Source organism: Echinops telfairi, unplaced genomic scaffold (assembly GCF_000313985.2).
Source record: "Echinops telfairi isolate 266 unplaced genomic scaffold, ASM31398v2 ScPeMD7_53;HRSCAF=182, whole genome shotgun sequence".
In the NCBI taxonomy this organism is placed as follows: domain Eukaryota; kingdom Metazoa; phylum Chordata; class Mammalia; order Afrosoricida; family Tenrecidae; genus Echinops; species Echinops telfairi.
Genome location: NW_022103951.1, coordinates 7,367,832 through 7,374,359, shown reverse-complemented (window position 1 = coordinate 7,374,359; position 6,528 = coordinate 7,367,832). Strand labels below are relative to the sequence as shown.

Below are 6,528 nucleotides of genomic sequence, written 5' to 3'. Positions count from 1 at the left end.
CCCTTTCCTCTCACATACCACTGTCGGTCTCCAGGTCATTCCCCTTCACCTAGTGAAATTACACCTGATCTCCATCCAGCTTGGGGAGCTCCACCCTCTGCAGAGTAACACGCATTTGGGGAAATCCTGCCCATCTTTTTATGCAGGGGAACTCACACCTACCCTCCAAGACCCTTTAAGCAGCTGGGGGAAGTCCCACCTTCCCTTTGGGGTGCTTCACTTGGCTTGGAGAACCTCTGCTCATCTTCCACGGAACTCCACATGGATGGGGGAGTCCTGCCTGACCATCATGGCCCCACATGGCTGAGAGAACTTCCTCCTATCTGGTGTAGTGCCTTAAACGGTCTAAGGCAGCTACACCCACACTTTACAACAACCCACGCTGCTGCGGGAGCCTGTGCCTGGCCTACAAAGCAATCTTGCTGACTAGCACTATTCTGGCAACCATCCATGGTGCTCCACATCAAAGCGGGCACACACATCTACCCTGTGTGGCACTCCAGTTGCAGCATACACCCCTGAACATCCCCTGAGACACCTCAAACCACCATGGGCCACATAACCACAGCTTCCTATGAGATCACCCCATTCAGCGCTATCCTTGCGGGTCCACAACCACCCAGCCAGCGTCCCCTGAGAGAATTATCCAACTTTCCCTCTAAATAACAGAATACTGGTTGGCTATGGAAAGAGTGAAACCACAGGAGGATAAAGTGGAAGCCTGACCCCACAGTGCAATTAGCTACAGACAGGTCTAAGAAGCATTCATTCCTATGAGTCTCCCAAAGAGAGAACCCAGTGTTCTATGAATCTCTGGAGAATGGCACTGGCCTCCTCTAAAACAACACAGCACAAACAGAAATCAAGTCCAACAAACTCAATGAAGAAACAGGAGAAACAAAAGGCAATGTCAGAAGAAGTCCTGAACTTAACAATGTGCATGGAAGAAGCATACATAAATCTTCCACAGAAAGAAATCTTAAGAATTCTGCTTGAAGTCATACAGGATATGAGGGAAACAATACAGAAAAAAGGATGAAATGATAGAGGAGATAAAGGCCTTGCACCAAAGGGAAATACAAGACCTAAGGGATGAGATAACAAAAGTGAGTAGCAAATTCACAGACATCGCAAACAGACTTGAGGCAGAGAATCACACCACTGACCTAGAGGATAACAAGGCAGACTTCAACAAATGGGAAAAGCAGTAAAATAAGGTAATCAGAGAAGGTGATGAAAACCTGAGATCTATGTCTGATGCTATGAAGGGAACAGCATTAGAATAAGACACAATGAAGAAGTCAATGGTAAAAGTATTAAGGGACTTCATAGAGGAAAACTTCCCTGGCTTAATGAATGAAAACCAGGCAACCATTCAGCAGGCTGAAAGAACACCAGCTAGACTGAATCCAAAGAGGAAGTCACCAAGGCATAAAATAAACTATCCAACTTTGAGGAAAAGGGGAAACTCATGAGAGCAACTAGGGAAAAACAAGCAGTAACCTATAAAGGTACCCAAATAAGTATATGCTCAGGCATACGGAGCAGCAGACATTATGAAGAGGGGGAGAGAGTGGAGTAACATATTCCAAAAACAGAAGGAAAATACACAAACCCAAGCATACTCTATCCAATCTAATTATCTATCAAGATAGTTGGATAAGTAAGAGTCTTCCCAGACAAGGAAAAAAAATCAATGAATATGTTAAAATAAAGCCAGCCCTACAAAAGATCCTTGCCTACCCAGTATGGGCAGAAGAACAGCACTCACTGAACACAAATAAGATACCACTACATAGAACAACCTCACCCAGAGGGCTACAAACAAAAAAGAGCACCCCAGATAGCATTGGCTCAAGGTTGGAAGGAAGACAAGAATGAAACACACACACACACACAACACTGAAAGTGAGGTAGGAAAACACCCAACACAAAAGATACAAGATGACATCACAGAGTCCACAGATGGATGTAATAACCCTGAATATCAATGGACTGAACTCGGGCGTTAAAGGCAGAGGCTAATAGACAGGCTTAGAAAATACAACCCCTCAATCTGCTGCCTACAAGAGACACATCTAAAGATTACAGATGAAAATTGTCTGAGAATCAAAGTCTGGAGAAAAATATATCAAGCAAATGGCAATTCAAAAAAAATCAGGAGTTGAAATCCTAATTTCAGACAAAATTGATCTCAAGGTGGAAGCCATAACAGCAGATTAGTAGACCAAGAACCAGTGAGCATAATATTTATATACATGCCCAACGAGAAACCCATGAAATTCATCAAACACTCCAAAAGATGAAAAAAGGTATTACAGGCTCAACAATTATAGTTAGGTAACTTTACTACCACTCTCTGAGAAAGCTAGATCACAGAGAAAGAAACTTACTAAGGATACTACAGATCTAAACACTATGATTAGACAACTTGACCTGATACCAGATATTTTCAGAACTCTCCATCAAATGCAAAAAATTCACAGTATTATGAATTCCACGTGGCACATACTCAAAGATAGACCTCAAGCTGGGACACAAGTCAAATCTCTGTAAATTCAAGCACATAGAGATCACACAGATTTCTCTCTCTGACCACAGTGCCAAAAGGCTGGAAATCAACCAAAGGACAATGAAGAAAACAAGGGCAAACAATTGGAGGATGAATAACTCTCTATTACAAAAGGAGTGGGTGCTGGCCCAGATGAGAGATGAAGATCATAGAGGAGATTAGGAAGTTTCTAGAAACCAACAAGAATGAGAATACAACGTACCAAAACTTTTGGGACACAGCAAAGGCAGTTATCAGAGGAAGTTTGATAGCAATACATGCACACATGAAAAAGCAAGAGAGACTTATTATTGACACAAAATTTATAGCATTTAGAGCAGAGTCAACAGGACAATCCCACTAATAGCAAAAAATAATAATAATAATTTCAAGTCTGAGATTCATGAGATGGAAAACAAGAACACTATGGAAAAATATTAATGCAGCTAAAAGTTCATTTTTTGAAAAGATTAACAAAATTGACAGATTACTGGCAAGCCTAACCAAAGAAAGGAAGGAACAAATTTCAACAGCAAGGATGAGAGATGAAACGGGATATTACAACATATAAAATCAAAAGGATAATTACACAGTACTATGAAGGTCTGTACTCCAATGAATTCAACAATTTGGAAGACATGGACAAATATTTGGAAAAGCAATCCCTCCCCAGATTATCCCAGATGGATGTCAAGAATATCAACAGACCCATTGCAATAGAAGAAATAGACAAGGTTATCAACGGATTACCACCAACAACAAAAAAATCCCCTGGGCCAGATGGCTTCACAGGATATTTCTACCAAGTATTCAGGGAAGAACTTACACCAATCCTACACAAATTATTCCAGAACATAGAAAAAGATGGCAAATTCCTAAAGTCTTTTGATGAAGCTAGTATAACTCTGATACCTAAACCAAGCAAGGTCCCACAAGAATTGAGAACTACAGACCAATATCCCTAATGAACATTGATGCCAAAATCCTTAATAAAATACTGGCCAGTAGAATACAAAAGTATATAAAGTAAATAATTCATCGTGACCAAGTGGGATTCATACCAGGGATACAGGAATGGTTCAACATAAGAAAGCCCATTAGTATTATTTACCTCATTGACATGAAAAATTATAAGAATCACATGATAATATTGGTAGATGCGGAAATCGCATTTGACAACACCCAAAACCAATTCCTGTTCAAGACACTCAAGGAAGATAGGAATGGAAGGAGAATTCCTCAATATAATACAAGCTATATATGAAAACCCAACACTCAATGTGGTAGTCAATGGAGAAAAGACTAAAGCAATCCCACTGAAAAGGGGACCAGACAAGGATGCCCCTTGTCTCAACTCTAATTTGACATCATACTGGAGGTTTTAGCTAAAAACATACAGCAAAGAAAAGACATTAAAGGCATTTGCCTGGTGAAAGAAGAGGTGAGACTATCATTATTCGTGAATGATATGATTTTATATATGGAAAATCTCCAAAGTTCCACAAGGGGAGTATTGGAAGCAATAGAGGAATATGGCAGAGAGGCAGGATACAAGATCAACAAGCAGAAGTCTATCAGACTGTTATACACATGGGATAATAGCCATGCACAAATTTAAATATCTAGGGATATACCTGACTAAAAAAAAAAAAAGATTTGTATGAGGAAAATTACAGAACACTTTATAAGAAACCAATGGTGACCTCCACAAAAGGAAGAATATCTCGTACTCATGGACCGGAAGACTCAATATAGTAAACATATCAGTTCTCCCCAAGACACTATGTAAGTTTAATGCTATCCCGATGCAAATACCATCATCTTTCTTCAAAGAATTGGAAAAACTGATTACCAACTTCATATGGAGAGGTAAGAAGCCCAGAATTAGCAGAGAACTCCTCAAGAAGGACAGAGTGGCTGTTTGGATCGCCGGCAGGGCCGGGGAACATTCAGGTTCTGATTCAGGAGGCCAGGAGAATGCCAGACAGAGGCAGGAGGGCATCGTGAGCAATTCCATCATGTAGTTCACCGAAGATCCCCCTGAGCTGCCAGCCAACAGCCCCCACCCTCTGAAGCTGCGGCGCATCCTGAACCTCAGTCCCTTCATGGTTATGAGCCACACCCCCATGGAAACGGTAATGGACATCTTCCGGAAAATGGGGCTCCGGCAGTGCCTGGTGACCCGGAGTGGGAGGCTTCTTGGCATCATCAAGAAAAAGGATGTTCTGAGATACATAGCCCAGATGGCAAACCAGGATCCTGAATCCATCATGTTCAATTAGCAGCACAGTGGCCATTATTTAGAGGACAAACATTGTCATTTTTAAAGAAATAAACACATGGGGAAAAAAAAGAAGGACAGAGTGGGAGGGCAAGCTTTACCTGACTTTAGCACATATTATATTACCACAGTGGTCATAACAGCATGGTATTGGTATAATAACAGATACTCAGACCAATGGAAAAGAACTGAAATCCCAGAAATAAAATCATCAGCCTACAGACAACTGATCTTTGATAAGGGCCCCAAAAATATCAAATGGGAAGTGGATGCCATCTTTAACAAGTGGTCATGGTAGTGGTGCTGGGAAAAATGGATATCTACCTACAGAAAAATGAAGCAAGACCCTTATCTCACTTCATGCACAAGAATAATCTAGCCTGGTGTGATTCCGTCCTGCGCTGCTGTGTATAGCAACGGCAGTGGTTTGCCTCCGTTTTCTGTTTCTCTCGCTGAAGTGCGTGTCAGCCCCCATGGAAGATTCGATGGATATGGACATGAGCTCCCTGAGGCCCCAAAACTATCTTTTCAGTTGTGAACTAAAGGGAGACAAAGATTATCACTTTAAGGTGGGTAATGATGAAAATGAGCACCAGTTATCTTTAAGAATGGTCAGTTTAGGTGCTGGTGCAAAGGATGAACTGCATATTGTTGAAGCAGAAGCAATGAATTATGAAGGCGGCCCAATTAAAGTAACACTGGCAACTTTGAAAATGTCTGTACAGCCAACGGCCTCCCTTGGGGGCTTTGAAATAACACCACCAGTGGTCTTACTGTTGAAGTGTGGCTCAGGGCCTGTGCATATTAGTGGACAGCATTTAGTAGCTGTGGAAGAAGATGCAGAGTCAGATGATGAAGAGTAGGATGTGAAACTCTTAAGTGTATCAGGAAAGCGGTCTGCCCCCACAAGCGGTAACAAGGTTCCACAGAAAAAGGTAAAACTTGCTGCTGATGATTAGGAAGATGATGAGGAGGACAATGATGAAGATGACGATGGTGATTTTGATGATGATGAAACTGAAGAAAAAGCTCCTGTGAAGAAATCTATATGGGATACTCCAGCCAAAAATGCACAAAAATCAAACCAGAATGGAAAAAGACTCAAAACCATCAACACCAAGATCCAGAATCAACACCAAGGTCAAGAATCCTTCCAAAAACAGGAAAAAACTCCCCAAACACCAAAAGGCCCTAGTTCTGTAGAAGACACTAAGGCAAAAATGCAAGCAAGTATAGAAAAGGGTGGTTCTCTTTCTAAAGTGGAAGCCAAATTCATCAATTATGTGAAGAATTGCTTCCGGATGAATGACCAGGGGGCTATACAAGATCTCTGGCAGTGGAGGAAGTCTCTTTAAGAAAATAGTTTGAACAGTTTGTTAAAATTTTCCGTCTCATTTCATTTCTGTAACAGTTGCTATCTGGTCGTCTTTTTTTTATAATGCAGAGTGAGAACTTTCCCTACTGTGTCTGATAAATGTTGTCCAGGTTCCTTTGCTAAGAATGTGTTGTCTAAAACGCCTGTTAAGTTTGTAAAGATGGGACTCCATCCACCCTTTGCTTGGTTCTAGGTATGTATGGAATGTTATGTTAGGACAGAGTAGTAGCAGTGGTCAGACAAATGGAAATGGTGGGGAGACAAAAATATACATGTGAAATAAAACTCAGTATTTTAATAAAGTAGCACTGTTTCTCTTTA

At 41.1% G+C, this 6,528-nt stretch overlaps 1 pseudogene; it reads left to right on the top strand.

Moving 5' to 3' along the window:
- Positions 1-5,305: 5,305 nt before the first annotated feature.
- Positions 5,306-6,231, top strand: LOC101648074 (annotated as a pseudogene).
- Positions 6,232-6,528: the final 297 nt, after the last annotated feature.